The sequence below is a fragment of the Gracilinanus agilis genome, chromosome 1 (assembly GCF_016433145.1).
Source record: "Gracilinanus agilis isolate LMUSP501 chromosome 1, AgileGrace, whole genome shotgun sequence".
Lineage (NCBI taxonomy): Eukaryota > Metazoa > Chordata > Mammalia > Didelphimorphia > Didelphidae > Gracilinanus > Gracilinanus agilis.
The window spans coordinates 427,073,292-427,080,988 of record NC_058130.1 but is presented as its reverse complement, the minus strand read 5'-3'; positions in this window follow the sequence as shown (position 1 = coordinate 427,080,988).

The window sequence follows — 7,697 nt, the reverse complement described above, 5'->3', positions numbered from 1 at the left end:
TCAAAATCAGAAGGGAAACAACAAATTGGGAAAAAATCTTTATAACAAAAAACTCTGACAGGGGTCTAATTACTCAAATATACAAGGAGTTAAATCAATTGTATAAAACATTTATCATCTTCTATGTGGCAGACTCTGCACTATGGACTGGGGATACAAAGACAGAAATGAAACAGTCCCTGTCCTCAAGGATCCTACAGTCAAATGAAGGTGACAATCTATATTAGTAGGTACAGAATAAGTACACAGTAATTTGAGGGGTTGGCAGCAACTCTAAAGGCCTCAGGTAAGAAATTCCTTTGAATTGATTTTAAGAGACAGGTAAAGAGGTAGTCTGTGCGAAGTCATGGAGGACAAGAGTGGAATCTTGTGTGGGTAATAACAAAGGAGATTGATTAATTAAGATAGATATTGAATAAGGCTGGAAAGGTAGGTTGGAGTCAGGTAGTAAAGGACTTACATTTAAAATTCTCTAGATACTGCATCTTAATTTATTATTATTAAATAGCAAAAAATGACCAGAGAAAGAGAAGCATGAGCCATGTGTGGCTGGCTTCTTGCCTTCTCTAGTTCATGGTTCCAAAGGAAGACAGTGCCCCCTCTGACGATTTGTGTTCTTCGTGATGTCCTTTTCCCAAATCTCAATGATTGGTGGACTCAGACCTCAATGTGGACAAGAGGTCGATGTCTTTTGCCTCCAGGAGTAACCATAAGTTTAAAATGCTCATGTACAGCGTCTGCTAGCATGGTACACAAGAGGAGGGAGGATGCCACCCATGGCCTTAGAGAGATACAATTCAGAGCTTTAGACCAAAAATTTTTTTTCTTTAAGATTAAGAGGTTGTTCGGTTCAGATTATTTTAACTTTCTACAGCTTTAAATGCCCAGCAGAGGACTTTATAGTTGCATCTAGAAATAATAGCCAACAGAGCTTATGGAATGGGGAAATGACAAGGTCTCACCTGTACTTTAGGAATGTCAATAGGAATTTCAGCTATGTGAAAGATATATTGGAGAAGTGAGAGGCTTGAGACCAGTTAGGAGGTTCTTGAATTAAGTAGTTCACGTGAAAGGTATGGAGGGTCTAAATGAGAGTGGTTGTGAAGATGCAAGAGATGTGGAGATACAGGCAACAAAACATGGAAACTGATGGGACATGGGGGATGAGGGAGGAGTTGAGAAGGACTCCAACATTGTGAAGCAGCAACTGGAAGGATTGTGGTCCCTGCACAGAAACCAAAGTTCAGAAAAGGGTCTCAGGGGAAAGATAATGAGGGCTATCTGGAGATAAAGAAATGGGAATATCCAATAGGTAGCTTATGATTGAGAGACTGGAACATGGGAGAAAGAAAATTTGATCTCTAGATTGCTCATAATCTTATTCTCAAGGGACTGACATGAGGAAAACACTTGGTGAGTGTTAAATTGTTGATTCTCCTTGAACCTAAAACCTTAGGTTTTCCTTTGACTGCCCAAAGTCCCCTGGTATAGTCCTACCTTCCAGCCTTCCCTTCCATGGAACCATTAACACATTCAAATCGCTTTTAGTTCAATATTTTGTTGCCTTTTAACTGTTTGAATGGTGGAATGTAATAATACATCCCAATGCCCCTTTACTCCAACTTTGGCTAGAACAAGGGGGCAGTACTGAGTTGTGAACTGGACAGAAAGCAACTTTCTATTAAGAAGATTGAGCCTTTTTGATTCAAAACCTGACCTATTTCCTTTCTTTCTTTTTAAACACTTATTTTCTGTTTTAGAATCAATCCTAAGTACCTGTTCTAAGGCAGAAAAGCGGTAAGGGCTAAGCAATGGGGCTTAAGTGACTTGCCCAAGGTCTTATAGCTAGGAAATGTCTGAAGCCAGATTTGAACTTTGGACTTCCTGTCATTAGCCCTGGCTCCCTGTTCACTGAGCCACCTGGCTGCCCCTGACCTTTTTCTTAAAAAGGGTTTAATATCTCTCCACAAATGACTATTGGATGTGACCAATAATAGAATTATAAGATGTATTGTAGCCTAATAGAAATGTCTATAGTCTACAAAGAAAAAATAGTAGTTTTGGTCTTTAACCTTTAACAGTGATGGGCAAACTTTTTAAAGAGGGGGCCAAAGGAAAGGAAATGCTCATCTGTCAGTCTGTTTCTAAGGCAACTCTTTCGAAGTTTCATTGTATTGTATCCTGCTCATTGTATTCCTCAGATTAGGAATAGTGTGCTGCCAGATAGAACATTTCAGGGGGCTCCATCTGGCCTGTGGGCTTTAGTTTGCCTATCACTGCCTTAGGAGATGCTAATAAGTAGATTATAGAAGGAAAAGAAATATTATACATAGTCTGACTAGATGGTTTTCCTTCTATAACTTGTTTTTCAAAATCCCCTAAGAGTCATAAGGAAGAAAGGAAGCAAAAATGTAAGTGCTTGCTATGTGCCAAGGACAGTGCTAAGTGCTTATTATCTCATATTATGATCACATCAACCCTGGGAGGTAGGTTAATATTATTCCCATTTTACATTTGGAGATTCTGAAGGAGGCAGTAATTAAGTTATTTGCCCAAGGTCACAAAGCTGGATTTGAACTCTGGTCTTCTTAACTCCAGTCCCAGTATTCTGTCCATTGCCTCAACTGTCTGCCTGTTTTCTTGTACCTGTATTTCTAAATATCTTCAGTGACTAAACATGATAAAAAATTCAAAGTGCTATTTTAATATCTCACAAAAGTTTTCATGCTCAATGGCCTTACGAGCACCTTCTCTTATGGTTCAGTGTTTTGCTGTTTTCAATGAATAGCATTTGTCTTTTTGTCATCAGTGTAACTTAGTTTACTGATGAATTATGGCCATTCTTTTTTGTTTGTTTGTTTGTTTTTTGTTTAAACCCTTAACTTCTGTGCATTGTCTCATAGGTGGAAAAGTGGTAAGGGTGGGCAATGGGGTCAAGTGACTTGCCCAGGGTCACACAGCTGGGAAGTGTCTGAGGTCAGATTTGAACCTAGGACCTCCCGTCTCTAGGCCTGACTCAATCCACTGAGCTACCCAACTGCCCCCGTATGGCCATTCTTAAATTTATAATGTTTCCTGGTAGAAGCCTGTAAAATAAAACGTGCAGATAAAAGATCTTGGCTTGAGTGTTTTCCATGTAGTGTAGAATTGCTGCTGATCAATGTGGGACAGGTAACATAGGGGACCATTTTAATTTAATTTTAATTTGGTTTTAATTTTGGGGATTTTGCAGAAAGCCTCCATATGACCCCCCCCCCCAGTTCTCTCCTTTAGCCTAAGGGTCCCCAAATTCTATAGAGCTTCATTCTATAAGGCTTTTATTCATGGATAAGATATAAATACATATGGAAAATAACAGATATTTATGTCTCAGAGAGAATGAGTTGTCAGAACTTCTAAATACTAGTTTTGCTAAAAGGAGTGGAAGACTTTATTAGGAAACTATACACTTTGTGGTGTTCCAACCGGTGAGAAAAGGGTCAGAATCATGGAACAAGGGAGGCCTGAGAACAAGTCCTAATTTGAACCATGCTTAGCTCTTAATTTTCCTGGGGTTGGGGGAGGGTAGAGCAGGGAAAAGGAAATAACATTCGTCTGTTTTAGTGGCATGCAGTTTATGAAGAGATAATTAAAAGTTTGCTAGCTACTTTTCTTCTCATCTGAGAAGAGAAAGTGGCTTCAACTTCAGTGGAATTAGTTTTGGTATGAAGAAGAATTTCTTAAAAATGAAAAATTTAAATAAATACAATTAATAACTTTATTCTTCCTTCATATCTAGAAGTCAGCTATGTGGTATAGTGGCTAGTGTGCTGGACTTGGATTCAGGGAGATCTGAGTTAATTTCTGCCTTAGACACTTACTAGCTGTATAATTCTGGGCAAATCACTTACCCTCTCATTCTGAGTTTCATTTTTGTAAAATGTCCTCTCAGCATTGTCATAAGGATCAAATGAGATACTGTATGCAAAGTACTTCACAAGCCTTAAAAATGCTGTAAAAATTATTATCTTTCAGGAATTTTTCGACTCTATTGCTACTTTTTAAAACTTGGAAAAGGCTATCTGTAATAGTTTTAATTTAATCTAATAGGTTCTTTCAGCTCTTAAGGGTTTAAGATCTCATTATCTAATTTGGAAAAAGCCAGAAATAAATGAGAATATTAATCAAGTAAATATTTTTTAATTTAACAAAAATGATACATATGTGTAATCTTTTTTTCAAAAATTACTTTTTATGTCTATTTCCTAAATGTTTAGACATAATTTTTTATCTGAGGTAAGATAGACTCAGAAATATAACAATGGATAGAATTTGTTTCTAGAGACCACTCATCTAATACTAGAGTAAAAAAACCTTTGGTATGGTCAGCAGGTATCTCAGCAGAAATTTTCTTTGCTACTTTTTAGGACATAATGCTTACCTATTAAGAACACACATCATTATTCTGAGGAGATTAGTAGCTTTGTGGTACAGTTTCCAAAATTTCTAACAACTTGAATGCATTCCCTGTGATTTTCTAGCCCTGATTCCTCTTTGTAAGTTAAGGCCTTCTGCATTATCTTTTCCCCACTGGTATGCTATGTTTTTGCCTGTGTGTGTGTATGTGTCTGTGAACAAAATTTTAAGGAAGAATAAATGGATTTTCTGAATTAATATTCCAAGAAGTTATTAAACTAGTTTTTAAATAATGAGCAAAAAAATAATATTTCAAAAGAAAATGCAAAATGTTTACTAATCTTAGTCGAAGCACTCTTATCAATTGTGGAACCACTAAGAGCTCTTTATTATTTATCTGGTGATTCTGAAAGCAGAACACTCTGGAGTGTTCTATTATTGTGTGTTATGTGATGATCAGTCACTTGTTCACTGAGGGTGGGTAACAATTTAAGCCAGGCAAGTAGAAAATAATGCTAATTTCATTTATTATATTATCAATCTGTTTTCTTAGAGGAGCCTAGCCTAGTGATAAATAGATGGAACGGAATATTTTTAATATTTATTTATTAGATGTAGTTCTTTTTCTATTTACTCATTTTTTTCTATTTGATTTCCCAATTTATTAAAGAAAATTGTTTTTCTATTTCTCTTTTGATATTAATGATTTTTTTTTTATTCAGTGTCCTGGATTGTCATTTTTTTTTGTTTAAATAATACAGTAAAGCAAAGGAGAAACATGAAATTTAAAGAACAAAGAAGACTGTTTTATAATGCATGAGAAATTTGATTTGGGCTGTGTCAATATCTGAAAAGAGATCTGTCAGATAGCTAGCCCCAGTGTACCTCACTGATCCAGCTAGACATAACTCCTCAAGTATTCAGATAATTTCCCCCCCTATCTATCACCATTAAAGACCTGGTGTTCCTTATGTCGAAGAACAATGCCGTTTCTCTCATACCACTTCACCACCACTAACACTCATAAATGTATTCAAATTCCAAGACTTTTTCACAATACACAAAATTATGTCTTTTAAGAATCTTAGGAAGTCCTGTTTTCATTTAAGATTGTTATTTAAATGAGCAGTTCCTCTCTTGGTAGAATTTAGTTACTTATTTAAAATATGCATTGTTACTTTTATCAGCATGTTCACTGCCTAGTTGTTTTAAGATTAGATAAAAGATACTCAGGGTTCTCCACTTCCAACCTGATTTCTCTAAGATTTCCTGCTCAAGGGTTGTAGACATGCATTAAGAGAAGCCATATAATATCTGAGTGCCCTAAAATGCTTAAAACAGTCTCTAGTAGTCTTCATACAAACTCTATTGGAATTTATATTTAATTTGGCTATTAAAATGAAAAAGCAAGAGGCACAGAAATCAAGGTTATGCCCTCAGATAATTAACAGGATGACTCCCAATCTTGTTTGGGTGAGACCCAAAGAATCTTCTGGAGCATCACTAGAATAGGGTGAAGGGGGCTTTGTCCCAGGGTGCTGAGATTCAAAAGTGGAGGGGTGGGGTTGTAGTATTCTCCTTTCTCCATATTACCAATATGGGAGGGAGACAGGTTTACTCCCTGCAGTGTTTACATCAGGAGCAGAGCGGTCCATGGAAGAGCTTTGCATCTTGCTCTTTTCCTCTCTCAAATGAATTTGCCACACCTGCTAGTTTTTACTTTAGAGTTTTCCATTAAAGGAGAACAACAAAATTCTTAAAATAAATCTTGTCAATTCTTTTAAGACAAAAATATAAATAGTTACCATTCAGAACATTTTGGAGACCAGAGAATATAAAAATTAGCAAAAAATACTTGTGTTAAACTTTATAGTCACTAATTTCTGGAGACAGGCTTCCCTTTCCCACTTTTGAACTTTCCATTGTAACAACAACAAAAAAAAGGTACTTAAGCAAAACTAACAAGCCTTCATCTCAGCAATCAAATGATATCATATGTAAAGCATTTTGCAAATTTCAAAGCACTATGACCTATCATAGTCATCATCATTATCTAGCAACATTTATAGCTTTCTCTTCCCATAGACTTCTTCTAAGAAAGAAGGGAGCTACATTCCCTCACCTCTTCTTGGAGACCCAAAATGGTAATAATAGCAAATATATTTTCATCTGTATTTATGTATCATTATAGCTATTTGGCTTCATTTTTTTTTTGTTACATTGTTAAATTTTTTATTGATGTCTTCCTTTCCCCTCAAAATCTCAGCCTTTATTTAGGGTACAGATTCACACATTCTCCTTTTGAGAGAATTGAAATAGCATTCACACGGACATATATAATACAGGTTTTGAGAGGCCTTTTGACATCAAGCAAGTCACTTAGCTACACTAAGTCTCATTTTTTCATCTCTAAAATGGGGACAATCATATCTCTAGTTCTATAAAAGATTGTTCTGAGAACCAGTGATACAGTGTATTTAAAGTGTTTTGCAAATCTTAAAGCATTCTACAAATATCATCTATCAATATTATGTAAAGAATGAGAGATAGAGCTATATTGGTATTCATGAAATAGTTAAAGCATGAGAGGAATCCCTTCACCATATTGGGTGGATCTTATCTGGAAGATTTGTGGGCAGACATAGAGAAAAATTATCTAAGATGAATAAAGATCTACTGTGATATATGAACAAGACAGAGGCTAATTTTGAAATTAGAAGAGAAATCTAGTTGAATATAATTTTGTTGGTGACAGAAATTGAGGCTTTTGGGATATAATGAATATTGTGGAGAGAAGAGAAAGGTGACCATAGTTTATATTGGAATAAGAAGCTGAAAATTCTCCCAAGAGCAATATGAGAGAACTCTGTACCCAGATAGCTGTAGGCTAGCTGAAGGCTGATGGCTATGGTTAAGTAACAGGGTACCCTTGGTTCCTACTTGAAGTAGCTGAAATATATATTATATATTTCAGCTATTTCTATATATAGCAACATATAAATATATATATTTCAGATATATATATATATAGCAACAAATGGGATAATGCACAGACAATACAGTATGAAACAGTACAAATATACACTTTTATTAAGAACCCATTATGGATGGATTTGGTGAGACTGGAATTTTTAGAAGGGAATTTATAAAAAGAAATAAAAGGGCAGAATGGGTAGATAAGGGAGGAACTTTTGGAAGGAGGAATACAATAAGAACTAGGAGGTAATGGGAAAGGGACAAGGGAGGGAACCTTGGAAGAGTAGGTTGATTTAGAGGTAGGAGGGCAAAGGGAGAGGATAAGG